The sequence below is a fragment of the Sminthopsis crassicaudata genome, chromosome 4, assembly GCF_048593235.1.
Source record: "Sminthopsis crassicaudata isolate SCR6 chromosome 4, ASM4859323v1, whole genome shotgun sequence".
NCBI classification, from domain to species: Eukaryota; Metazoa; Chordata; class Mammalia; order Dasyuromorphia; family Dasyuridae; genus Sminthopsis; species Sminthopsis crassicaudata.
Genome location: NC_133620.1, coordinates 70,753,342 through 70,780,858, shown reverse-complemented (window position 1 = coordinate 70,780,858; position 27,517 = coordinate 70,753,342). Strand labels below are relative to the sequence as shown.

Below are 27,517 nucleotides of genomic sequence, written 5' to 3'. Positions count from 1 at the left end.
ATCAACCTCTTGGGACTCTTAGGACTACCTGTCTGCTTTCTGAATGAGGCAGCCCAATTCAGTCTGTAATTATTTTTTTTCTTCAATCAGTGAAAGACTTGAGAGAGCCTCTAAATATTACATAGTAAAAGAAGGAGAAGTTATTGAAACCCTCTTTTGATGAGCCCAGGAACATATATCCTAGGCTTGTTCTTAGCAATGCAGATCGCAAAAGTGTGAGTTTCCATTTAGATATTGAATTCAATCTAACAAAAATGTATTGAGAACCTATGACATATCAGTAGACATATAAGATAGAAAATCTTATGTCAGAATGGACAGTATGATCTGGTAGAGAGATTCTTAAAAAAGAAATTAAAAACCTAAGTTTAATAATAATAGTAATAATGATAATGAGGATGATGGTGACAACAATGATTATGAAGAGGAAAAAAACCATATTTTGTAATAATCAAGACTGGACTTGAATCCTTTTTCTGATATATTGTTATGTGACCCTGGGCAATCCCTTGTGTATGTGTATGTATATGGATGGGACAAAAGAAACATACAGGCACAGAGGCAGAGACATATATATATATATATATATATATATATATATATATATATATATATATATGAAGATATTATGATTAGTTTTCAAATATGACTGGCAAGTGTCTTGAAACAAGATTTTATAATGGCGTCATGAATTCTCACTGATTTAACCTTGGACAACACTGTATGCAAGTTTCTCACCATGCACTTGGGAACCCTGCATAAAAACAGTGACTCTTAAAAATGATTGAAACAATAATGTAAGAGGAGAGATGGGAGAGGGTAAAATAGACACTGAGAAGTCTTTTTGTCATGCTTTGATGAAATAAACCAAACACATGCTTAAGAAATGCAGGGTTTCTTTCTTTTAGTAATTTACTTAACGGAACAACTCATTTTCCAAGTGGTGAACCATGGAGCATAGGAGAAATTTTTCAAAGAATAAATAAGGTACTTGTGTACAACCTTTACTCTGAAGATTCATGGATCCTGTCAGATTACTGCTTGTGGGTTTTCCTCACTAGCTCTGGAATATTTTAAACTAATAGGCCATTAGCCTAAGGGAGCATCAAGGAGGATGATAATTACAGGAAAACTCATAAAATTGTTAATGTCATCTTGGATTTGTACAAGCTGAATTCAGAAAGTTCATAGTGTTTCTTATCTATTACTACATGAAATATCATATCACATCAAAGTAGTTAATTCAATTAAGTTTGATGAACATTTATTAATTGTGTACAGTGAAATTATTCTTGGCTTTATCTATGAGGAAATGGAGGCGTATTGAAGTCAATTGACTTGCCTAGGCAGATGGTCTGTTACTAAGACATAACAACCGCACAACCCTTCTACTTCCTTTCACTACTTAAGACTCTTTCTAATTGAATCTTCAGGAACCATTAAATTAGAAGCTGGAATTGTTCTTGTTATTACAAAAAGGTTCCAACACTTCCAATCTATCATTAAAAGTCTCACTTTGTATTTTGTCTTGAATGGACCATGCTGATTCATTGAGCAAGTGGAATAGTCTTTTATGTACTTATGATTGATCTTTTGAGTAACTTGGCCATGGATCATTTTTGAGACCCTCACTAACCTTTAATATAAGTGACAATTATCTGTTGTGTATGAGGGTGTTGTATAAGGTGAGGATGGCATGTAATGGATACCTAAGAGTTATTTGCATTCTGTGAGTTGCTTTGTTCACCTTGGGAGATGGATATTATTGCAGGATGATCAATCTGCAAATTAAGCTACTAATAATTATCTTGAGAATAACCTTGGAAGAAACTACTATTAACTTTTTTTTCAGAGGCAAAAGGCAGGCAGTTTCTTGCAAAAATTACAAGGGAAAAATAATTTTAACTTCTAGCATGCAAACAATGCTGTTATAAGTGACCTTCAAAGTTTTTAACTTTTTATCATGCAAGAAAAAAGTATTTCATAAAACCATAATTAATGCAAATGTTTCTTCTACTTAGAAAACTACCAAAATAAAGGTTAAATAAGCAGTCTTAGTATAACACAGGGACATGGTCTATCCCCTAACCATACTCCAAATAGGTTGAAATTTATACCTCAGTAGTACTTTAAACTCTGTTTGGTCACATCTTATCAAATTTACTAATAGCCATGAAAAGTCCATTCTGATCACCAATTCAGTGAAACACTAGTAAATAAGAACTATATACAATGTACCTCTAATTAGAAGTATATAAAGAAGATCTTTTGAAAAGACAGAAAATATTTAATCTGGAAAAAGGAAGACTTCAGGGGGACATTATTTGTCTTCAAATTTTGAAGGGCTATCATATGGAATAGGAATATGACTTGCTCTGCTTGATTCCTCAAAGTTGAACCAGGTCCCATATGTAGAAACAACAGGGAACCGTGTCATTTCAAGTTAAGGGCAGACTTACTAATAATTGCTGCTGAGAAAAAGAAAAAGCATGAACTGACTTAGAAGATGGTATTTTGAATAATTCTTCATGAAGAGGTTGGATAATAACTCTTTGGAGATGCAACATAAGTAATTACCATTCAGGTATTAGTTAAACTAAGTGACCTCTAGGATCCATTGCCATCTCTGAAATGCTATGATTCTAAAACAAGGTGTTATGGGAATTGCGATGATAGAGAGGTCATTTCCAGTAGTAGAAATCAGTGAAGCTATCATAGAGAAAGTCATATTTGAGTTCAATCTTCAAGTTCTAAGGGAAATGAAATTCAATTACAATAGTTCCAGTACAGGGTAGTACAATTTGTAAGAAATGGAAAAAACCCTCAGGTCAATTCTCTATCTTCTGTTATGGTGAAAGGTACATCATTGGCAGTAATACAAAAGAAAAGAAAAAGAAAAAGGACTATCTGTCCAGAAGTATTCTTCCTTTCCATAGCAGCACTGAATTCCCTGACCTCTCTATATAATCTCCTTTTCAAATTAAAAGGTTATTAACTTTGAAATCCAGCTACTATTTCTTCTAGCCATGTTAAAAACTGAACCTTTTAGAGAGTCAATTATAAAATAATTTTCCTCATATCTGCATTGAGTGATACAAAAGAAAGAGTCCCAAAATGGGAGTAAAAAGACCTGAGTTCTTGTCTCAAGTCTGAAATTAACTTAATATATTATCTTAAGTGAGATACTTGTTGAGATTGGAAAGGTGATTTTTAAAACCTTTTCCATCCCTGATAGTGTGAAATTCTGTAAGTTCTCTATTAAGTCAGAACCTTCCTCAGAGATTTGGAGATCTAATATGAATTGCCACATTCTCTCACAAGGCAATTAAAAAAAACATAATAATGATAGCTAATATCCATAAAGGGGCAGCTAGATAGCACCATAGCATAGAGCACTGGGACTGGAGTCAGGAAAATTTATCTTCCTGAGTTCAAATCTGGTCTCAGACACTTACTACCTGTGTGACACTAGGCAAGTAATTTCATCCTGTTTGCCTCAGTTTCCTCATCTGTAAAATGATTTGAAGGGAGAAATGGCAAACCACTACAATATTTTTGCCAAGCAAATTCCAAATGGAGTTATAAAGAGTTAGACACAATTTAAAAATGACTGAAATAAAGCCCTTAGAGATTTGCAAAATACTTTAAAAATACTATCTAGTTTTATTGAATTCAGGTCTTCTTTGGTGAGGTAATCAGGTTTAAGGGACTTGCCCAGGGTCACACAACTAGTATCAAGTGAATGAGACCAGATCATGTCTTCTTGATTCCAGGGCTGGCATTCTATCCACAGTGCCACCTAGTTGCCCTGAACTTAGATCTTCTTGACTCCAGGTCCAGTGCTCTATCTATTGATCCACGTAGCTGCCTAATAATCATATAACATTTATTACCCAATAGTATCATGGGAAAACATGAGCAGACATTCTTGGAGTAATCATAGATATCAGATACTTTTCAGAATCAAAGGGGGAGGCAAAGGGAAAGGGACATTATGAAGAGAGAGTTTTGAACCTAGATGGCCATTGGATGTCACTGGTGCTCTACTTGAAGGAAGCTTGAGCTTCTCTTTTGGGATTCTAGGCCAATCTTGAGGAAACCCATATTCCCTAGAAACCTCTAGGAAAGGTGAACTCATTTTTATAAAATTGTGATAAAATCACCCCAGAGGGCAATGTGAGGTCTAGTTTCTTGTCAGATTGATAACATTTTTTAATTAACTAAGATCTTAAATTTTATGAAGAAGCTAAAAGCTTCTTAAGCAATTAGTGCTGCTCTCCAGAAGCTGTGTGGGCTGCCTCGGGAGGTAATGGATTCATTGGAGGTGTTCAAGCAAAGTCTGAATGACTACTTGTGGATTTTGTAAGAAAGGATTCTTATTCAGTTCCTGGTTGGGCTAAAATGGTTTTTGAGATCCCTTCCAACTTCAGGAAGCTCTGATTCTGAAAAACTTTAATAATAAATATTAACATTTAGATTGATGCTAAGGCTTACAAAGTACTTTCTTCATAGTAACCCTACAAGATATTATTTATATTATTTTTTTCCCAGAAAAAGGACCAAGAAGCTTTCTGGCCCTACTTGAGCCTATTTGTAGCTCAGAATGTTACCCAGCTGGGTCACATTCTATGGACAGAAAAAGATCATCTTATCCCTCCTGCCTCTCTCTTGGTTAAATGATGATGATTCTTGACAGTTAACAGGGAACTCGATCACCTTATTCTTTCCTAGCTTGTTAAGCTGGGAATCTTCAACAACATCACTTACCTTCATCCTTTTGGAGGGGATTCACTTGTTTTAACTGTGTGTGTGTGTGTGTGTGTGTAAGAAAGACAGAGACAGAGAGAGACAGAGACAGAAAGAGATAGAGGACAGAGAGACAGAGACAGAGAGAAAGAGACAGACAGACAAAAACAGGCATGCAGAGAGACAGATAAATCACAGAAAGAAGTTGTGAAGGAAGGGGGGGAAGGGTGAAAGGGAGACTGAAAGGGAGGGGAGAGAGAGGAAGGAAGAGGGAGACAAAGAGAGACAGACAGACAGAGACAGAAAGAGACAGACATAAGACAGACAGGCAGGTATGCAGGCTGTCAGAGAAATAGACAAATCACAGAAAGAAGTTGTAATGGAAGGAGAGAAAAAGGGTGAAAAGGAGAATGAAAGGGAGGAGAGAGAGAGGAGAGAAGAGGGAGACAAAGAGGACAGAGACAGACATAGAGAGAGACAGACAGACAGGCATGTAGGCAGACAGAGAGACAGATAGGAAACAGAGAAGTAGTGAGGGAAGGAGGAAAAAGGCTGAAGGAGACAGTCAAAGGGAGGGGAGAGAGAAAACAGAAGTGAGAGACAAAGAGACACAGAGACAGAGAGAAAAAGAGAGAGACAGAGAGAGAGACAGAGAAATACACAGAGAGGAGAGAGAGGGAGAGGGAGAGAGAGAGGGGGGGAAGACAGAGACAGAGAGAGAGAGAGAGAGAGAGACAGAGAGAGAGAGAGAGAGAGAGAGAGAGAGAGAGAGAGAGAGAGAGAGAGAGAGAGAGAAGGGAGGGAGAGAGAGAGAGAGAGAGAGAGAGAGAGAGAGAGAGAGAGAGAGAGAGAGAGAGAGAAAGAGAGACAGAGAAAGAGAGAAAGAGAGACAGAGAGAAGAGAGACGAGAGAGACAGAGAGACAGAGACAGAGAGACAGAGAGAGAGAGACAGAGGACAGAGGGAGAGAGAGAGAGAGAGAGTCTAGGAAGTAGCATGCAATGTTACCTTGCGTTATGGAGCATTGGAGAGGGGAGAGCATAGTGTTATATAATATCTAGCATAGAACACGTGATACCAAAATTTGGGATCCATTCTTTCTTTTTTGGTACCCTGTCCCTTGCTGGACGGGCTGGATCTTCAGCAAAATTGTAAGGTGAGTGAAATTGTCTTTGAGCATCTACTCCCACTGTTGTTTTCCCTTAAGCCATCATCCAGGTGTCCAGTGTCTTAATTAATTAAATAATTAACTAAGACATCATTTCACTCTATTACATTCAGTAGAAGGTACCAAGAAATTTCTATGTAGCTTCTTTCTAACTTTTTCTGTTCCTATTCCTGTTCTACAGAGCTTTGTGTTTTCAGCTGCCTGGGCCACAAGCCCAAATATTTGAGAACAAGATCTTTTGGGGAAAACAGTCATGAGGAAAAGGGGGCTCCTGGATAGTAGCGATGAGAAATGCAAGCTAACAGCAGTAGATGGTGGCAGAAGCTTCTGGGGGAGAGATGGGGAAATTGCTAAGCTGAACTGGAATCTGTAGGAATCAAGATGATCTGGTATTCAGGGCCATATAGAAGAAAAAGTGTTTATGGTGACTAGGGGGCTCCAGTAAGGAGTCAGGCTAAAGAGAGTAGAGCAGAAAGTCCAAAAGAAGAACGTGGGTAAGTGATACTGCACAAGCTTTCAGGCACCAAGAGTTTCTTACAAGGCTAAGTTTTGATTCAAAGGTGTTGCTGGTTTTTCAAGATCCATACAACTAAATTTTGGAATGGGGGAAAATGTCATTTACTAGAGCATATGTTGTAATTGTTCCCTTGCTAACCAGACTAAGATATTAATCCCTCCTCTGTTCTTTTCATGTCTTTTAATAAATTATGCTTTGTTCATTTGATATTTACAAGAATGTTGAAGCTCCCTTAAGGCAATCAAATTCTGATGTTTCTAGGGTTATTTCTGGGTGGGGAAAGCACAAGTCCTAGTTAATAGTAAGTTTAACTTATCTCCATGACCTCAGAGCTTCAGTACTGAGGTCATGGATTACACTGACTGTTTTTAGGAACGCAACAAATTTGACTGTGCCAAATCTTATTTGCCTCTCCTGAGAGAATCTTCCAATTAGTTGGAGCTTTTTTGTTCTGGATTCATTTATAGGGAGTGTTAATATTGATGTGGTTCAGTCCCTTTAGTGATATATCATTTGGCATTAGACAGAAATCTCAAATTTAGAGTACTAATAGTTAAATTAATGTTTAAAGATGGTCTAAAAACTGCATGGTTCTTAGTACACTCTGCTCCCTGTCTGCCATTTTGCCACCATCATTGCAGAAGCTTAAAAGGGCTCATAGAAAACCAAGGTCCATTTGTATTATTCTTTGTCCCAGAAGCTGTCATCAGCAAAGAATTCATCTCTTACTTTCTAGCTTCCTAGCTTCTTATTCATCCTTAGACCAGCTAATTTTCTTATGGTTAGAATAGCTTCTCCATTATATTTAACTCAAAGTCTTTGCAGCTTGGAATTATACAACAGAGCTTACTCTCCAGTGGCAAAGTCTTTAAAAACTGAACAGTACACCAATATCATGATAAATCACATCATGGTGGCATTTATATGGGCCAATATGGTAGAAAGAGTAGAGATGACAGGTAGATAGTCCTGATACTGAAATTTTAAGAGGCCTGAAAGAAACCATCTATAACTAAAGACCTAATTTCTAAAATATATAGAGAATTGGCTCAAATGATAAGAATTCAAGCCATTCTCCACTTGATAAATGGTAAAAAAAATATGAACAGACAATTTTCAGATACTGTAACTGAAACTATTTGTAGTTGTATGAAAAGGCACTCCAAATCACTATTGATCAGAGAAATGAAAATTAAGACAACTCTGAGATACCACTACACACCTATCAGATTGGCTAAGATGACAGGAAAAGATAATGATGCATGTTGGAGGGAATGTAAGAAAACTGGGACACTAACACATTGTTGGTGGAGTTGTGATAGGATCCAGCCATTCTGGAGAGCAATTTGGAACTATGCCCAAAAAGTTATCAAACTGTGCATACCCTTTGATGCAGCAGTGTTTCTACTGAGCTTATATCCCAAAGAGATCTTAAAGGAGGGAAAGGGACCCACATGTACAAAAATGTTTGTGGCAGCTCTTTCTATAGTGTCTAGAAACTGGAAACTGACTGGATGCTTACCAATTGAAGAATGGCCAAATAAATTGTGGTATATGAATGTTATGGAATATTATTGTTTAGTAAGAAATGAGCAGGATGATTTCAAAGAAACTTGGAGAGACTTCCATGAATTAATGCTAAATGAAATTAGCAGAACCAGGAGATCATTGTACACAGTAACATCAGTATTATACAATAATCAGTTCTGATGGATGTTACTTTCTAACAATGAGATGATTGAGGCCAGTTCCAATGATCTTGTTCTGAAGAGTGCCATCTATACCTAGAGAGAGGAGTGTAGGAACAAGTGTGGATCACAATATAATCTCTCTCACTCTTTTTGTTGTTGTTCACTTGCATTTTGTTTTCTTACTCATTTTCTTTCCTTTTTGATCTGATTTTTCTTATGCATCAAGATAATTGTATAAATATGTTTACGTATATTGTATTTAACAAATATTTTAACATGTATAACATATATTGAATTGCTTGCCATCTAGGTGGAGGGAAAGAGGTGAAAATATGGAACACAAAGATCAATGTTGAAAAATTATCTGTGCACATGTTTTGAAAATAAAAAGCTTTCTCATATTTCAAATACACGTTCCTGTAGTGAGTGAATTAGATGGAACAAATTTCTACCCTCCTGGAATTTGAAGTCTACTCTCAATTTCTGTTATCTGCACAGAAGAATAGCCATATCAGGATGAGATATTGGAAAGAGAATTAGATTTAGAGTAAAAAAGACTAGGGTGAAAATTAGCTTTTACACATATTAACAATGACATAGGTAAGTGATATTACATCTTTAAGCCTTATTTTTGTCATGTAAAAATGAACATAAAAATATTCACATCCTACCTTATACTGTTATTATGAAGAAAGTATTTTATAAAATTTAATAAACTGTGAAAAATAGTTTTTATAGTGCTTTGCCTATACTAGGTTAATATCTCATGTATTGGATTTATTTTAATAGTGTCTCAAAGAAATCGAGACTCAGCTAGAAAAACTAACTTGTCTATGGGGCAAGTGGCAGAAGTGAGATTCAAACTGCAGTTTACTTTCAAGTCCAGTGTTCTTTCCACTAAACCACAGAACCAAAGAAGAGATGGGAGAGATTTTATAATGTATTTTAATAATTTTAAAGAGTGACATGAAGTTAAGAATTAAATAAAGGATGAATAGGTATCTAATTCAGATATTCCTCTAATTAGATAAAGCCTCTAAGTACTGGAATAGATAAAAAATTCACTAAAACTAAGATATTTTGGGTGGGTCCCATTCATTATCATTGTTTTCTAATCACACCCCAGGAATCTATTTTGGGATTCTCAGTTTTTCTAAATTAGAGGCACCATGGAAGGGCTTACTTTGGATTCAGGTAACTTGGATCAGATCTTGGCTTTGCCACTTATTTATGTGACATTGACAATTGACTTCATCTTTCTGTGGAATGAATTATCTCATTTGTAAATTTGTGATGACCTTTAAGATTCTTTCCACTTCCAAATCTATGATCTTATTTCAATGGAAAGGACTGAACATCGAGGGCCCAGTCTTTATAGCACGGGCAGTATCCTTTGTTTGTTGCCAATTCACATAGAAGGTTGGGGATCCTGCTTCTGGAAATCAATGATAGGGAGCTTTTCTCTCTCTTGATTCAGAGTATGTATAAGTATTCTTTGACTATTTTCTTTTGCCTTGCTGCATAGGGATGAAAAGCCTTTTAGATGACTGCTGAGACAGAATGGGTGTGCATATAAAAGAGTAGGGTAAATTATCCCTCAGTCTTTCTTCTCTGAGAGCAAGTGAGGCAAGAGCTGCTGTGAGCTTCTGGATTAGGGGACTAGCTGCCATGTGGCCATGAATACCTTTTTCTTTGTCTCGGTGCTCATTCTTTCCTGCTCTGAAATGAATAAGTATATGAGACAGAATTTTGTAATCTTCTGAGCTTCAGGATTTGAGAAGACTGGAAGTCCAGCATCTCTAGCAGAGCCAGCACTGGGGTATGACTGGCTTGATCCAGTCAAGTAGTGAATGGACTTGGATGTTGAGACACTGGTAGTGATTGTCTATTTGACGTGCTGCACTCCAAGATGAAATTTGTGGGGAAACTATTTAGTAGAAACTACTTTAATTTTGAGTTTACTCTTCCTAGGCTTCAACTTGGTAGAGAAGAATATGTTGCCCTTTTCATATTGTTGTACTTTGGCTCTTGTCATACCTTTCCGTTATATATCATTTTGCTAATTGGTATTCATTGGCTAAATAACATTAGGGAAGTGTGAACTGCTGATTGATATAGGAGGAGCATACCAGATGGGGGTTCATGAGCAATGGTATTGGAAAAGCACTTCTTCCTCAGTCATTTCAGAATTATCCCTAAACTCCTAAAAATAGGGGTAATAACTTTTGTTTGGGATCCAACTTGTCATTTTGAATGGGGAGTGGAAGTTTGAACTCAGAACCAATATGTTACATGACAAAACATAACTCTTCTCTCTTTCCCATCAAGTTCACTTCTGGCTATGGCACAGTTGATGGATGAGTCACTCTCTTGCCTGTAGGACATGATGTCTCAACCGTTGAATTAATACTCTTCTGGGCTAAGTAAAGTAGGTTGCTCTTCCAGGCTGGTTACGTATCAGACTTGGCTATTGATGCTACTGACTTCAACTATTAAGGTGACCTTTAATGCTTCTTCTAATCTTGTGGGGCTTATAGAGCCATGATTTGGTCTCTTCATCTTTTATATTCACTAACTAAGATCAGAAAAGAAACATCTAGAGACAAAAAGAATAATGGTGTCCTAAATTCATGGTCATATGGAAGACAATGGGGAAGATAATATGCAAGCAAATATATATACAGGGGGCATTCATGCATTCAAGGCCATATGGAGGACAAGTGGGGAGAAAAGGCAGATTGTGATAGCTGCTTTTTTTTTCTCCCTCCACTCAGAAGCTTAGAAAAATTCTTGTTTCTCTCACCATAAGGAATGGCAGAAGAGAATTGATATTTTCCAGATTTTTGCATTTGCACTCAGTTCCAGCTCAGCACTGAATTAAGAAACTTTTCATTACTACATAGTAAATCAATAGATAACATATATATTCTCTGAAGTGGGCATGGAAAGGGACCTTTCATCACAAACTTTTGGAAGCAAGTTCACTATACCTCCACATGGAATGAAATCAAACAGGGATTGCATACTCTAAGGACAAGGTCTCTCATTAGCCAGTTCTTTAATTACACTGGGTAGTTGGGAAGCATATAGAGCACTGGATCTGGAATTTATAAGACCTGAATTTAAATTTGACCTCAGGCATTTACTAGCTGCCTGATCTTGGACAAGTCAATTCTGTTTGCCTCAGTTTCCTCATCTGAAGCTGGAGGAAAAAAATGGCAAATATTCCAGTATCTTATGCCAAGAAAACCCTCAAATGGGCTCATGAAGAGTTGGAGATGATTGAAACAACTTAACAACTAATTACACTATGACCACAGCATCTATCCTATTTTGTTCCTTGGCTCTTTCCACAATAGCTGAGTGAGATCATTTGTAAATAAGACATGAATGTGTTTAGAAAGTTCTCAGAGCATTAGTTCTGATTGTTTCAGCAAAGAAGGTTCCCAATATTTCATTTTCTCTCTGAATATAAGTCCTCCAGTAAAGAGCCTCTGATATGTCCTAACAGCATTTCCAAGTAGTGTCAGGAACAGCAGGGATCCTTCTTTCCTCTCTTGGCTCCCCTACCAGCTTTCTAGCAATACTCGTTGTGGTGTGACATATTCTATTCCCCAATGAAAGCCCATCACTTACTATGGTGATAATGTTTTGTCAAGGGCTACCCAGAGCAGATTAGAGAACAGTGAGAAGAGAAAGAATGAATAAGTGACTATTTGTCCAATGTGGCTAAGTATGAACATATAGAGAATGGGTCAACTGGCCAGAAATCTATTATGTCACAGAGGTCATTGACAGCTCTTTTTTTCCTCACTCCATAGACTTGTGATTGTTAAGGATTTCCAGTACTACTTTTTTGTTCCAAATCCTCCATTCACTCCTTCCATGTATTTTCTCTGTTTTCAATTCTTCTCTGGTAATAGTTCATTTATGTGGGGAGAGAAGAAGGGAGGATAAGGAAGCCAAGAGGAAATGTGGAAGAAAAGAACTGAAGAAATTAGGGAAGCAGAGACCAGGAAATGGAGGCAAGGACCATGCATGGAGGCAGGGACCATGCATGGATACAGGACACAAAGAGCTTCTAGGTAAATATCCACTCATCCTAAGTTATCATTTCAGCCACTTTCCTGATTAAAATGAGCTATCTCAGGAGAAATAATGGGGCTCATTAAATTCCTATTAGTTATGGAGGTACAGAATTCAGGACTTGAAGTATATAGAGCTGGTAGAATGGGGTGTCTTAGAGAGCATAATTATTCCAAATGGCTTTTGGAAAGGGAAGTAGAAAAGCCAGGCTTGGAAATCAAGGGACTGGTTATAATCCTAAATACATTACTAATTAGCTATGTGGTATTGGGTAAGTAGCTCTACTTTTCTGAATCTCCATTTCTTCAACTGTATGTGAAAAATTTAGACTAGGTGATTTATAGGACCCCTTCCAGTATTAAGTTTTTTAGTTCTGTGGTTCTATGACCCAAAATTGAGACCTATCCTATCCAGTGCCCCTCTGGAGAATTGTTGGGCAGCAGTTGGACTGGCTTGTGTACTCTTAGCTAAGTATAGAGAAGGCTCTTAGGTGAGGGGTGGAGGAGGAATACATACTCTAATGTGGAGGGGTGAAAGAGATATCAAGTTGCTCAACCTTTTGATAAATGGAGCTTGTATTGGGGGCCATCAGGTAAGTAGAAGAGAGAAGACATAGTCTTCAAATATTTGAAAGTCTGGCAGGTAGAAGGAGAAGGATTACTCTTGAGTTGTCCTGTGAGCAAATCTGGGACCAAAGGACAGTGGTTCAAACAATTTGGCTTAATATAAGGAAGGACTTTTTAATAATTTGAATTGTTCAAACATAGGGTTGGCTGACTCCTCAGAAAACAAACCTTTCAGACATTGAACCAACAATCATTTGTTTTTCTTTTTTCTTTTTAATCAGCAATCATTTTAAAGTATCTACATGTCAAAAAGCATTGATTAAATAGGAAGAAGAGAGGGGAAGGAGAAAATTTGGAACTTAAAGTTTTATTAAAAAATGAATGTTAAAATTATCTTTATATCTTTTTTCCTTTATATCTAATAGGAAAAAAGTACCATCTTAAAGGAAAAACACAAGCATTGATTAAGTATTTTCTATGTGCCAGGCACTATTCTAAGTGCTAGTGATGCAAAGAAGGGGTGGAAGCTACTTCACTCAAGGAGCTCAGTCTAATGGGAGAGAAAACATGCAAACAACTATGTACAAACAAATTATAAACTGAATAAATTTGAGGTAATTTCAGAGGGAAGACACTAAAGTTAAGAAGGACTTTAAAAGGCTTCTTCCCAAAGGTAGAATTTTAGCTGAAGCTTAAAGGAAGCTAGGGAAGCCAGGGGACAAGGAAGGAGAGAATTTTAAGCATTGAGGACAACTAGTGAAATGTTACAAGGCAAAAATGACATGATTTATTAGATATCAAACTGAAATTTTGTGTGTGTGTGTGTGTGTGTGTGTGTGTGTGTGTGTGTGTGTGTGTATGTGTGTGTGTGTGAAAAATAGACTGAAAAGTTGAGGAGAATATCTAGGTTGTGAACTTGGGTATTTGAGACAATGGCAGTACCCTCAACAATAATAGGGGTGTTAGGAAGAGGAGAATGTTTGGGGGAAACACAGACAATGTTCTAGATACAGAGTGCTAAGACAAAAAAATGGAACAATCATAAAAGGAATTGTTATAATGAACCAGAGTTTAACCTAGATGGACCTCTAAGGATTATTCTAAATCTAAGATTTATAAAATTCTAGATTTAGAAGGAAAAGATCTTTTGGTTATTTAGTTTATAGATTGGAAATAGACCCAGAAAATTTAAGTGATTTGTCCAAATCCCAGACCTGGGATTTGAAGCCATATCCTCCTACTACAATACAGTCTCCCTTCTACTGCGTTGCACTTTCTTTTATGTAATCCCATGATTCATCTCATGTCAAGAACTCACTGGAGCCTGAAGAGGATCAACTAAAATTATTTAAACTGCTTCTGATTTCTGTCTGTGAAGGGAGAAAGTGATCAGACTGTTCATACATTATAACTTGGGATCAATTAAAGGATGCAGTTTCTACCATTCTTACTCATCTACATCTCATAACACTGGACAAGATACTCACAGAGAGAGCCTTTTCTCAATAGTACCTTCTTGTCTGAGGCTGTGTCTGTTTCAGCCCAGCAGGAAGCCAATCAATACAGACCTGTTACTTGGGCATCTCTATGCTTCCTCACAGCGGTGCTCAAGTTGTCCAGAGTGCTAATTGCTACTTTTGCCCTAATAACACTGGGTTGTTATCTCCAGGGATGCCCTTCCTTTCCCTGGCATAACCCCCCCTGCCCAGCAGGGTCCTCTAGTTCTTTGCAGTGTAAGCCCCTTTATAGCAGAACTGCAGAAATGTCATATAGACCACCAACAGGGCTCCATCAATACCCATGAGAGGCTTCATCTAGGCAAGATTCCTCATAGGAGCACCCTTTTAATCTTGGTCTGAAGCAAACACATTCTTCAGTTTGCATTCTTTTTTTTGTTTTATTCTGCTGGCAGGAAGAGACCTGAGAGATCAACTAGATCCCTCTCAGAGGAGGAAACTGAGTCTTAGGAAACGGAATGATTCCCTTGAGCTTTTAGAGCTAACAAGTTAAGAGAGCAGAACCAGACATTCCAATCTAAGCTTCCTTCCTCTAAGCTGTTATTATCAAATTCCTCACCTAGAGTCCTGAGAGCATCCCCTCTCACCCACTGTGCCTTCCCAACAGTTTTTGGACAGAGTACTGAGCTAGAATTAATTAGGAGTAAGTCAGGTGGGGGTGAGTCATTGCAGCCTTAGGGTATTTTTGTCAGATTACAAATGGGAGTTTTAGCTAAGGTACAGTCAGCCACCTCCATCATCAGTTTATTTAAGATTACAGAGGGTATGTGTACATTGACCCTCCATGGAACACTCACACTAGGCCAATCATGGGGATAGGAAGGGAAACATATTTTCATTACTCTTTGGGGTCTAACCTACTGAATGGATCCTTGATTTTGTCAAAATTTAGGCTGAATAGGAATGCCAAATAAACAACTAAACCAAAATAGATGTTTTGTGTAGGTTAGAAATAAGAGGAATCCTCACTAAATAGAAAGAAGGTATAATTAAAGGGAAAATTTCTAGAGGAATTCGACTAGGAAAAGCAACCTGCTCTAACCCTGGCTCCTAGCCCCCACATCTTGTACATGACCAGAAAAATAAAGGTTTTCTTTTCCTCTTTTCATCCTCCCAAACTTTGATTTTTACCCTGTTAGTCACTGAATGATAGAACACTGGCTTGACTTGAATTCATATCTTCCATTTGTCACTTTCATGGTACAAAGATCCACCCAGATTCAGATGCAGCTTAACTCTAAAAGAATTACATTTTTTCTTGTGTGAGGCAATTGTGGTTAAGTGGCTGGCCCACACAGCTAGTCAGTGTTAAGTGTCTGAGGTTGTAATTGAACCCAGATTCTCCTGACTCCAGAGCTGGTACTCTATCCATTGCACCATCTAGCAGTCCCTAAAATAAGTATTTGCTTTTTTTATCCTACATGTATTTATTTTTGTGTATGTTGAGGTGGGTGGGCAGAATCAATTTAAAATCCAGCATCCGAGTCATCTCCAGTACTTTCAGGCAGCTCTCTTGAACTGGAAATTCAGTTCTGATATGGTCTGATAATAAGCATTGATAGAGGAAGTCCTTTATCAGAAGGAAAGATGCCTCTACAATCACAGGGCCAGTGTCCTCCCTTGACTCTCCCCACCAACATTCCCCACTCCTGAAAGAATGTAATCTTATTGAGCAGACTTTTTTGTTTGTTTCCTGGATGCTTAAGCACAGAACTAGGCACATAATAAGTTCATAATAATGATTATTGATTGATTATTTCAATGTGCCCTTGGATCTCATGCCAGCCTCAACTATGAGCTAATCTTAAAGAGTACAGTTTGGCTAAGGATATCCTCAGGGAGCCCCTGGAAAATGCCTGACTCCCAATCTAAGGACATACAAAGGCCATTAATAGGTCTCTAGAAGGGGGTGCTCTATAAGAACCTGCAAGATCTGTCTCCTAATCCTATAAAATAAGAGGGTCATTAATAAGATTTGGGGAGGGGCTGTTCCTCACAATATACTGAGCTATGGTGGATGAGGATCAGGGGTGGGAGGTTAGGGTTCAAACAGGAATGAGTAGTGTTCTTATAATCAAGAGCCATTGAGCTAGTGTTGAGCATTCTTAGGATGTTCTGTCACTAACTAGACTCTATTATTATAAAGAGTGCACAGGTATGCTTGAATTACTGAAGGAAGCTGCCCCAACATGATCATCATCCTACCTTAGATCTACAGGGTTGAGAGTGACATCTCACCAAAACAGTTTTCAAAGTCTAAAAAACTCTCTTGTGCCACTTTGGGAAGAACATATTCCAAGTATCTGTCATTCCTCCTCTTCCTACTGTCCAGCTGAATGGTTTTTTCATTTTTTAAAATTGAGGCTTTTTATCTTCAAAATATATTCAAGGATAATTTGTCAACATTGACCCTTGCAAAACCTTGTGTTTCAATTTCCCTCACTCTTCCCCTTTCCTCTCCCCAAGATGGCAAGTAATTCAATATGTTAAACATGGTAAAATATATGTAAATCCAATATAGACAAACATATTTATATAATGATCTTGTTGCACAAGAAAAATCAGATAAAAAAGGAAAAACAAATGAGAAAGAAAATAAAATTCAAACAACAACAAAGAGTGAAAATGCCATGTTGTGATCCATACTGTTTCCATAGTACTCTCTCTGTCTGTAGATGGCTTTCATCATCACAAGATCATTGGAACTGGCCTGAATCATCTCAATATTGAGAAGAGCCATGTCCATCAGAATTGATCATCGTATAGTCTTATTGCCGTGTACAGTGATCTCCTGGTTCTGCTCATTTCACTCAACATCAGTTCATTTAAATCTCTCCAGGCCTTTCTGAAATCATCCTGTTGGTCATTTCTTACAGAACAATAATACTACATAACATTCATATTCCATGACTTATTCAGCCATTCTCCAACTGATAGGCATCCATTCAATTTCCAGTTTTTTGTTACTACACATAGGGCTGCCACAAACATTTTTCACATGTGGCTCCCTTTCCCCCTCTTATATCTCTTTGGGATATAAGCCCAGTAGAAACACTATATCCAGCTGAATGTTAAAAAATATCATACTTTTGCATAGTAAGTACTTTCTTATACAATGCCATACCTAATCCTCACGACAACCCTTTGAAGGAGGAAGAACTGATGCTACTGCCCCCATTTTACATGTAGAAAAACAGAGGCTTGAAGTAATTTTACCATAGGCTCATAGATTTAAAGCTGGCAGGAAGGTCTTTTTAGAGGCCATCTCATTAAAATTCTTTTATAGATGAGGAAACTGAAGCCATGAAGATGAAGGGATGCCTAAAATCTGGTGGTAAACATTAGGATTCAATGACTCACCTGCAATGAGACAGTGGAAAAGTCCAGTTGTTGCAACATCTCACTGAAAAAATTTTGAGAGTTTTCAAATTCTCTTTATGTATTTTATCTTATCTAACCTTCACAAAAGGCATAGGAGACAAAGCAGGATAGGTATTCTCATTTCTCAGATTGAAAGCTGGCCCTGTGAGACAATAAGGGGCTTTCCAAAACCCTACTTCTTTCTTCTAATTCCAAGTCCATAATATTTCACTATACTAGCAATTGGATTTGGGCCACATTAGCTAACTTCTTGGACTCATGGTTTCACAATATATAAAATGGTCAAAATCTTTTTGATCTGATTTTGTGGAGGGACATTGCTACCTCTGAATTGATGGTTGAAATTGATTTCATTATCATTTAGTATCAAGTTTCATTACCATTATCTGTGTAGGGAATCTTAAACTTTTTTTACTTGTGACCCCATTTGCCCAAGAAATTTTTATATGAACCCAGGTATGTAGATATATAAAATAGGTATACAAATCAAATATTTACTGATGATAAATCATAGTTTTCTGACCCTTATTTTCAGTTACAAGACCCCATGTGGGATTGCAACCCTTAGTTTAAGAAGCTAGGGTCTATAGCATCCCAGATGTGAGGAGCATAAACAAATAACAATTTTGCTTTGGTCACCACCACAGAGACATGCCTTTTGGCACTTATATGCCACTGAGATTGAGGGACAAACAGATATGAGCAATGTGTAATGCAAATATATGACTATCACATATATTTTTTCTTCTATAGGGTCTTGCCTTTCGTATGGTGTGAGATGTTGCAATGGACAGAGTGTTAGACCTCAGATATTTAGTGGGTAAGTGATCCTTAAGATTTCATTTACCCTTTTTCTTCCTCAGTTTTGTCAGTTGTGAAATAGGGATACCCACCTCGCAAGGTTAGTAAGAGGATCAAATGAGACAACTTAGTTGCTATGTAAATGCTTACTCTTCCTTCCTTCCCAAAAGCTAACAAGGGATACAATCAAAAACTATATTCAATCAGCCTCAACCCTATGAAGGTACTCTGTTTTCTATTAGATCCTCTGTCTGGTTCACAAAATTGAAATTTTCCTGTGCTTTGTTCATTTCCCCTCCTACAGGGATGCTGAAGATAGAGGTCTTGTGAGATTCTGCCATAGTTTAAACCTTAGGATTCCACTTTCTATCTTTTGCTCTCTTCTATGCTACACTAAAGGGGTACTACTTCAGAAGACCCTATATGGACCAAAGGAAAGGTAATGCAGGCAGGAGACATTTGTCTCTAAATATCTCTAAAAGCTCTGCTAGATCAAGGACAAACATTGCCTGTTATTTGAAGCTGGAGCATCCAGAAGGGAATAACATCTCCTTTCCCATCACCATTCATCAAAGAACTTGGACATCAAAGGAGAGAGCTCTCAGGACTTGTGGTCTAAAGATACTCTTCCAAAGAATTACACACCAGGTCTGAGGCTCTATTTGGTGACATCTGTTTCTGTTCCCAGTACCTAGAAAAGAAAGGAGAGAGAAGAGTATGGGAGCAATCCTGGGGCCAGTTTGGGTGAATATACTGCTTATCTCAAGAATCTCAGCCTTCAAAGCTTGTCCAGGAATTTGGAAAGCTCGTAAAGAACTGATTTTTTTGGCAGAAAGTCAGGCATATCTACTTCTGGCATTGGCCTAAAATAGCACCAGCAGCAGAAATACCTTCCCTGCCAGGCGAATGGAACAGCACTTCTCTGACACTCAGCCGGGCCTGGAACTCAAGTGAAAGAACATTTTTCAGAATTTGCCAAGCTTCCACAAGTGATTTGGTTTCACAGGAACTAAGGAGGGGACGGGAGGGTTGATGTCTCAGGCAGCATCAGTGTAGGTAGGGCTAGAAAGTTTGAGACTGGTTAGAATCAAAACTTATTATGCTTATGGAAGGGATTTTAAAGGGACTCTAGTCTAGGTCTCACTTTTCCCATATGTAGAAACTAATGCCCAGAAACAATCAGAAGGTAGCCTGATATAGCGAGAAAAGCCTGGTTCTGAAATCAAAAGACCTAAGTTCAAATCTCAACTCTGACATATTACCTGTGATATATTACTGTATCACTTTGGAAAAGTCACTTTCCTGTTCCTCATTTGTAAAATGAAGGGATTGGGCAACATCAGGGGCTCTTAACCTAGGGTGAATGAATTTTAAAAAAAATTTTTGATAATTGCATTTAAATGAATTGTTTCCCTTTGAATTCTTATGCATTTTATTGTATTCAATTAATATTTTATTCTAAGAAGGTGTCTATGGGTTTTGTCCATCAAGCAAAAAAAAATGTCAAAAACCCATAGGTTTTATGGTCTTTGAGATCTCTTCCAGCTCTAAATCTATAAGCTAACAAAAGGAACATCAGAGCTCTACTATTGAGCATTTTAAAGCAAAGGTTAGACTTTGTATCCTTACTTCAAGATGCTCTGAGCTAACAAAGGAGAATCACAGAATCTCTGGATGGGAAAGAAGCACAAAAGCCATCTACTTCAGCCTATTCCTAAAAACGAGGCCATGCCATGACCTAGCTGTGGAGGAGTAAGGGGGAAATCCATGAGCTCCTCAAAAAAGGCTATTCCAACTTTGCGTTGCTCTAGTTTATAACATTTTTCTTTTCTCTTATAAATAAATCTGTCTCTCTGAAGATTGTACTGTTTATTTCTAGTTTTTTTTTCTTTCTGGGGTTAATCATTTGTAAAATGAGGGGGTTGGACTAAATCTGGTTTTTAACCTGGGATCCTTGAACCTTTTTATATTTGAGCAATAATAAATGCCCAAATTAACTAGAAAAAAACTATGAAGGAAGATACTATCTGTATCCAGAGAAGGAATTGATAAATAAAAGTATGTGTAGAATGATTTTACATAGTTACACATATTTGTGTTTTCTAGTAGCTATTTTAAGAGTGGGGAAAGAGGAAAAAGGGAAAAAAGAACAATTTACATGTTAAATTTATTATATATTTTAAAAGAATAGCAAGTTGTACATAATAGACTTGCAGTTTCATGGGCTATCATCTTTAAAAAATTGTACTGTGTTATAGAAATACTTATTTTATTCCACAAATTAAAAATAAATTATTAAAAACTAATAATAGGGGTAGCTAGAAGGCACAGTGGATAGAATTTCCAGCTTGGAGTCAGAAAGATTCATCTTCTTCAGTTCAAATCTACCCTCAGACACTTACTAGCTATATGATCCTGGGCAAGCCACTTAATTCTGCCTCAGTTCTTCATTTGTAAAATAAGCTACAGAAAGAAATGGCAAAGCATTTCAGTACCTTTTCTAAGAAAATCCCAAATGGGGTCTTGAAGAGTCAGACACAATTGAAAAATGACAAAGACAAAAAATAATGATGGAGTCCTCCCTGCAACTTTTCTATTTCTGTTGAGTATACCACCATTCATCTAGTTTCCCACATTCAGGATGTAAGAGACAATCTTGACTCTTCACTTTTTCTAAAACTCCTTTGTCTAATCAGTTGCCACGTCAATAGCCCCTGAATTTATTTCCATCACATTGCAACCACCCTATTCCAAGCTCACATATCCTACATTTTCAATAGCCTCCTAACTGCTCTCCTTGCACTTAATTTCTCCCATCTTCAAACAATTCTCCACATCGAAGACAAATTGATCATTTTAAAAGTACAAATATGACTGTCACTTTTCTGTTGAAAAAAAAATGTCATGGCTCGCTTTTGCTTTAGGATAAAATATGAATTCTCCTGTTTGACATTCAAAGCCTTTCCCAGTCCAATTCCAGATTACTTTCCCAGGATGATCCCAGAGTATTCTCCTTCATATAGTCTACACTCCAAGTAAGTGGAATGCTTTGGTTTTCCAAACATACAGTAATCCATTGTCCACAACGATGCCTTTATACAGATTTCCCCTAATATCTGGAATGTTCTCCTTCATCACTTCTATCATTTTACTTCAAGGTCCAGCTCTCATGCCACTTCAATCAATCACCAATAAGAAATGATTTCCCCAGTTGTTAGTTAATTCTGAAATTAGTTCACATCAACCATATATTTTACTTATCTATGAATATCTTTGTATCATTCAAAAGGATGGAAGCTCCTTGAGGGCAGATGTTTCATTTTTGTATTCATATTCCCAGCTCTTAGAAGCTCTTGGAATATAATATAACCTTAATAAATGCTTGTTTATTGATCCTTTTAATTTTTAAAATCTATTGAAAAAGCTCAGCAGTTGACTGAAAAGAGGTCCATTCAAACCTCTCATATAATCCTGGTCTGAGGATTAGTGACATTGATTTTTTAGGATGTTGAAGAGACTTGCATTTTCTTCCTTCTTAGAAAGTTACATTTAATTAAGAACAGATCAACCTCACACACACAGAGGTGTGAGTTCTAAACCCACTGCTAAGTTTGGATGTTCTAATTCTCAAGCTCAAATCAGTGATAATGGAAAACTCCAGAGATGAGTCAGAACACCTCAGACTGTTAAAAGCTACTTAAGGATTTTGCCAAGAGGCCCACTCCTTCAGGAGAGATCAACTCAATAGCACTCTTTCTGAGCAATAGTGATGTTGGAGAACTGGAAGGGAAGTAAACAAAGAGAGTAAGGTCAGAAGTAAGACGTCATGCTCACATAGCAATAAGTTGAGGTTTACAAAGTGCTTTATAGATATTATCTCATTTTTATATTTGTTTATTTTAAGCTTGGGAAATAGGTATTATCCTCTTCATGTTACAAATGGAGAGACTGAGGAATATGGAGGTAAAGTGACTTGGTCAAGGTCACACAGTTTTTAAAAATTAATATTTTATTCTTACCAATCACATGTAGAAAAATTGCAACATTCTTTTCCCCCCAAATTTTTTGACTTGCAAATTCTCTTCCTCCCTCCTCCATTCCTTCCCCATTGAATAAAACAAGCAATTTGACATAGGTTTTATGCATATATATTCATGATATAGATAGATATAATGAGATATATACATATGTGTGTATATATATATATATATACATATATACAACTATATGTTTATGTAAAACACATTTTTATGTAACTCATGCTATGAAAGGAAACAGACAATCTCTCCCCCACCCCGCCCCAGATTACACAGTAAGTGTCTGAGGCTGGATTAGATATGGTACTCTTATTCATTGGGTCTCTTGGCTTATATTCAGAATGAAAATTGGTGTTATTGGTAATAAAAAGCCCATTCATCTCCCTAACTTTCTAGCTTTTTATAATTCTTCTTCCCATGTATTCAATAATCTGGACAAAGTAAATTATTTCTTGTCCATCCTAGGTGTCTATGACTTTGCATTTTTGTGTTCTTGTTGTTTCCTATGCCCCACATGCTCTCATCTGTTGAAATCCTTATAATTTGTTAAAGCCCAACTAAATTGCCACTCCACCATGTTGTACTTGGAAATGACTTTTCTGTAGCATTACAAGCCTTCTCAAGTTGTGGAATCCCTGAAAAGCTAGTCAAGGTTTGGACCATTCTGTGGATGAGCACATACTCTAAAATCATAGTTGGGTGTCCCCCACTACTGATGTATTTACTTTTACCAGTCAGTCTAAGGACACAGTTCAAAACAACAAACATTTAACTAGATAGCCTGAGAAATAGGGGAAAGGAGAGACCCCACTTCTCTGAATATAATGTCTTACATGTTACATATTGTCAATAGGCATCAATAGAGGGGATACTTGTAACCAGGAGAATGGAAAACAGATATTATGAACCCAGTTAGCTACAGTTCATATGCACAGAAAGAACACACAGGAAATATATATGGTCAGAGTGCTTAAAATAAACAAACCATTTGTAAGGCTCAAATGTCAGTTTCTCAGACTGGTATCCAGTCTGGTCTCCTTCTATCCAACATGTATCTATCTTTTGTGCTTGGGCAATACAAAAAGTACATACAAAATACAGATTAGGTGAAAGGTAACCTGAGAGAAGAAACTAAGAGATGTCAAGGAAGGACAACAGGAGAAATGTGAATTGTATGTAAATGAGGAGGGAGTTAGTCCCTGGCAACAAGCCTGAATTATACTTGATGAGGGAAGGTAGGCAGCAGTTAAGTATGTGCTGATTACATACACCAAGCATTTCAAATTTTGTAAAGTATCCCAGGGGCATTGCCATGTCATTCTTTCCAATCACTGCTTTCACCTTATTACACCTTAGGGATAATTCCATTCTATGGTCTTTAACATCATCATCATCAGCACACTCTTGTCTTTAACATCATCATCATCATCATCATAATCTTCATGTTTATCATAACTTGTGATTACATAGAGCTTAAAGATCAGCCAAGTGCTTCACACCTATTACCACCTTATTTCATTTGAGCCTCACAACCATCTTGCCAGGAATTGATCTAGGCCTTAATGTCCCATTATCTATATGAAGAAATTGAGTCTGAGGAGTGTTAAGTGAATTTTCTGGTACCACACAGCTGAGTGATGACATATCATGTCTGAAATAGGATTCAAATCTAAGCCTCTTGAGTCTAACTCAAAAACTCTACCCACTATTTCCATACCATCTCTTGCCCTCAGTGCCATCAAAGAAATATAATGTTCTCTTCAACATCATGAATTTCCCCATTGCAATTTGTATATGTCATGGGTCAACATAAGAAATTAAATGGCAGTTTTTGGGGAGAAATTGAAAATGACATATGAAGTCCAGCAGATGTTACAGAAAAGGTTTAGAAACTCAGAAATGCATAAACCATGTGTATAATATTGTGTTTTATTGTTAATACCATAATAATTCAGACTTCTCTGATACAAAGGGAAGGCCAAAAAATTTTAATGGATTTTTCAGATTACAGGGTGCTTTGTCCCTAACCATCATGATGTGGAAAGGATAGCTATAGGCTCATATACTGATGGGGGCGGGGGGAAACCATGGATTTCATCTAGCCTTATTTCTTCATTTTGTAGATAAGGAAACCAAGGCTGAGAAAGATAAAATAATTTGACCAAGGTCACACAGGAAGACTTTGGATTTAAAACTCTGATACTCTGATTCTAAACCCAGAATTCTTTCTTTTGCATCCCATTATAATCTCTTCTAATTTTAACATTTTGGGGGTTAATATTTTTAGGACTAACCCTTTGGAAAACATGTCTTGTTTAGTCACAAAAGACATAGGTGATGATGACCTTTAAAAATGTAGAGAAAAAAGATGCTTCTAGAAGTGGCTGTCTGCTCATTATGACATCAACATCTGGGAAGAAACTAGGACAATGATTTATAAGAACATGAGATACACACAACCTGATTTTGTATAGAGCACATGGCACCTCAGTAACGGAGCCACCCTTTTATGACAATGTGACAGGCTGGGTAGGCAAGGGGGGAAGTCACAGATATCAAGTGAGTGATTCTAGTGAAATTTTGAATCTATCTCATGAGGCATTTCCTTTGACTAAAAAGTTGGGATGTGCTAGGTGTGAGTAAATACCTCAAAGGTCATATCCAAAATGATGATAAACCCCTTGAAGACAAAGACTATTTTCTGGTTTTATCGGTATGCCCAATGATTAGAAGAATATCTCGTACACAGTATGGATTTAATAAATGCCTGTTGGATTAAATCAAGTTTAGATGAAAGGAAAAGATGGAATATTGTGGGACAATAAATAATTTTGTATATTGAATTCAATTCCACTGAAAAAAAAAAGTATGGAGCATTTACTTTGTTTCATAATAGAGAGAGTGTTTGATTTGAGTTAAAATTCTGGCCCTGGAATTTCCTATCTCTATGACCTTGGAAGAGTGATCTAATATAACTGAGTCCTAGTTTTCTTAAATGTAAACATGGGGTTCCTTCTAGCTTTAAATCTATGGCTATATGTGCAGGGTTCTGTATTAGGAATATAAGACTTCAAGGAGTTTGCATTCCCTTGGAGGAGTAATGGAGAAAGCCACCTGCCTGAAGGCAAAAATCAAGTCCAGATAATCTGAAAACAGATTTATTTGATCACTTACTATAAACTTACAAAGCTTATAAATTAAGTCTCTTTCTGCCCTTAAGAAGCCTCTAATTGGTGATAAATGTGGGGAGGGGAGTCTTAACTATTATGGTCTATAAGTCTTTGAAGGATACATCATAAGCTCTATAAAAGGGATTCTTAACTTTTTCTTATTTTGGACTACTTGGGCAGTCTGGTGAAGCCTATGGACCCTCTAAGAATTATATTTTTAAAATGAAAATAAAATACATAGGGTTACAAAAATCACAATTATATTAGCATAATTATGAAAATAAAAACACCAAATTCATGGACTCTTAGGCTAAGAACCACATTCTATAATTTTGTTATTTGAAGTCTGTCTCTAAAAGTTACTTCCCAAACTTCTGGGGGCAGCTAGATAAGATAAAACACAAAGAACTATATTTAGAGTCAAATGAAAGAAATTATATTCTGAGGGAAAAGATTGGGTTTTAGAGTTAGAGAGCCTACAATCAAATCCTTTCTTTGTCAGGTATTTTCTCTAGGATTTTGGGCAAGGCATTTAGGTTTCTTGCTCCTCAGTTTTCTCATCTGAAGAATGGGTGGAGGTATTGGTATGTATTGGTTTCCTTATAAATCGCTTCCAGTACTAGATCTGTGATTTAAGATTGTATTCTTGATTTGAATCCTGCTTCTATCATCTATCAACTATGTGACTTTGGATAGTATGTTCACCTTTCTAGGACTCAGTTTCTTTGCCTTTAAAAATGAGTTGGAATGCATGATTCATAATGAAATTTAAGATTGCCATTTTCCCCCAAATCCTCCCCCAACTCTTATCATCTGTGATGACTGGTTGCTTCTCTTCTCAGTACCTGTCAAAGACTCTTTTGACAGGTTACTTTTCCCCTCCCCGAGTCAAATTAAATTTCTCAGCACAAACCTTGGAGTCCTGGAGAAAGCCAATGAGAAATAGAACCAGGGACAGCTCCTTCCCCGGTATGCTCTAAATCTAAGTTGTATTTTTGGTTACGAAAAAAAATAATGTATTCTTCTGCTTCTCCTGAAGGGTTTTCAGCTATAATGTTCTTGTTTTGATTTACCAAATAAGTGGAGAATAATTTTTTGGTCATCCTCTCTTTTTCTCCCTCTAATACATTGGATATTCAACGTGGTAATTTGTGATTCCTTAAGACAGAGGTGACAATCCCCTGTGGCCAGTGGATAAAAAGTCTAAATAAGGTGCAAGTTCTTCCCAAGAAGAAAAGTGGGATTGTGTAACAATCATCCGGAAGAAAAAAATACCTTATTGAAATAGATCCTGCTCCACCAAAACCACTGCAAATAACCTTGAAACAATAGGCAATGGCATCTTCATGATATTCTGTACTGCAGTGTGCATGGCACACTAGAGCCTGCAGGGAAATCCCTGAGGCTTGGCAACAGGATTGCGGAGAGTATGAGGCTCTCACCCTGAGAATACTGCTGGCCAGCCTCTCTTGCAGGGTTTTAGAGAAGCCCAGCAGATGGCGATGCTGATTTGTAACAGCAAAGCCTTGCAAGGTAGCCAACTTCTGTTGCGAGGCAGGTTATCCCAATTCATTGAGGTTTACTTCAGGGACTGCGAAGTGGAAGAGACTGATTGATTGCAGCACGTACAGCAAAGCATCCCGTAGCCCACTGCCAGAAGGGGGTATACAGTATCGATGGATGGATTACATCTCGGTGGAGGAGGCTGCATGCTAGTTATTTTTGCTGGCCTGTGGTTCCCACAGACAATTAAGCTGGTTTGATACAGTGAAAAGATACAGCTCACATCTTCTTGCTGTACTTCCTTGGCTATTACAACGCTCCCAGGAGGAATAATT

At 37.3% G+C, this 27,517-nt stretch overlaps 1 long non-coding RNA gene across 2 annotated transcripts in view; it reads left to right on the top strand.

The window, feature by feature from the left end:
• The window catches only part of LOC141565461 (uncharacterized), an 84,695-nt gene that overhangs the window by 38,029 nt on the left and 19,149 nt on the right, over positions 1-27,517 (top strand). Inside the window, exons 3-4 of one of the 2 annotated variants that reach the window (XR_012489026.1) lie at positions 18,425-18,491; positions 18,777-20,251. The exons of the other annotated variant lie outside the window; for it this stretch is intronic. This is a non-coding gene — a long non-coding RNA (uncharacterized LOC141565461). Of the gene's footprint in view, positions 1-18,424; positions 18,492-18,776; positions 20,252-27,517 lie in introns of those variants that run through there. 2 annotated transcript variants of the gene reach the window in all.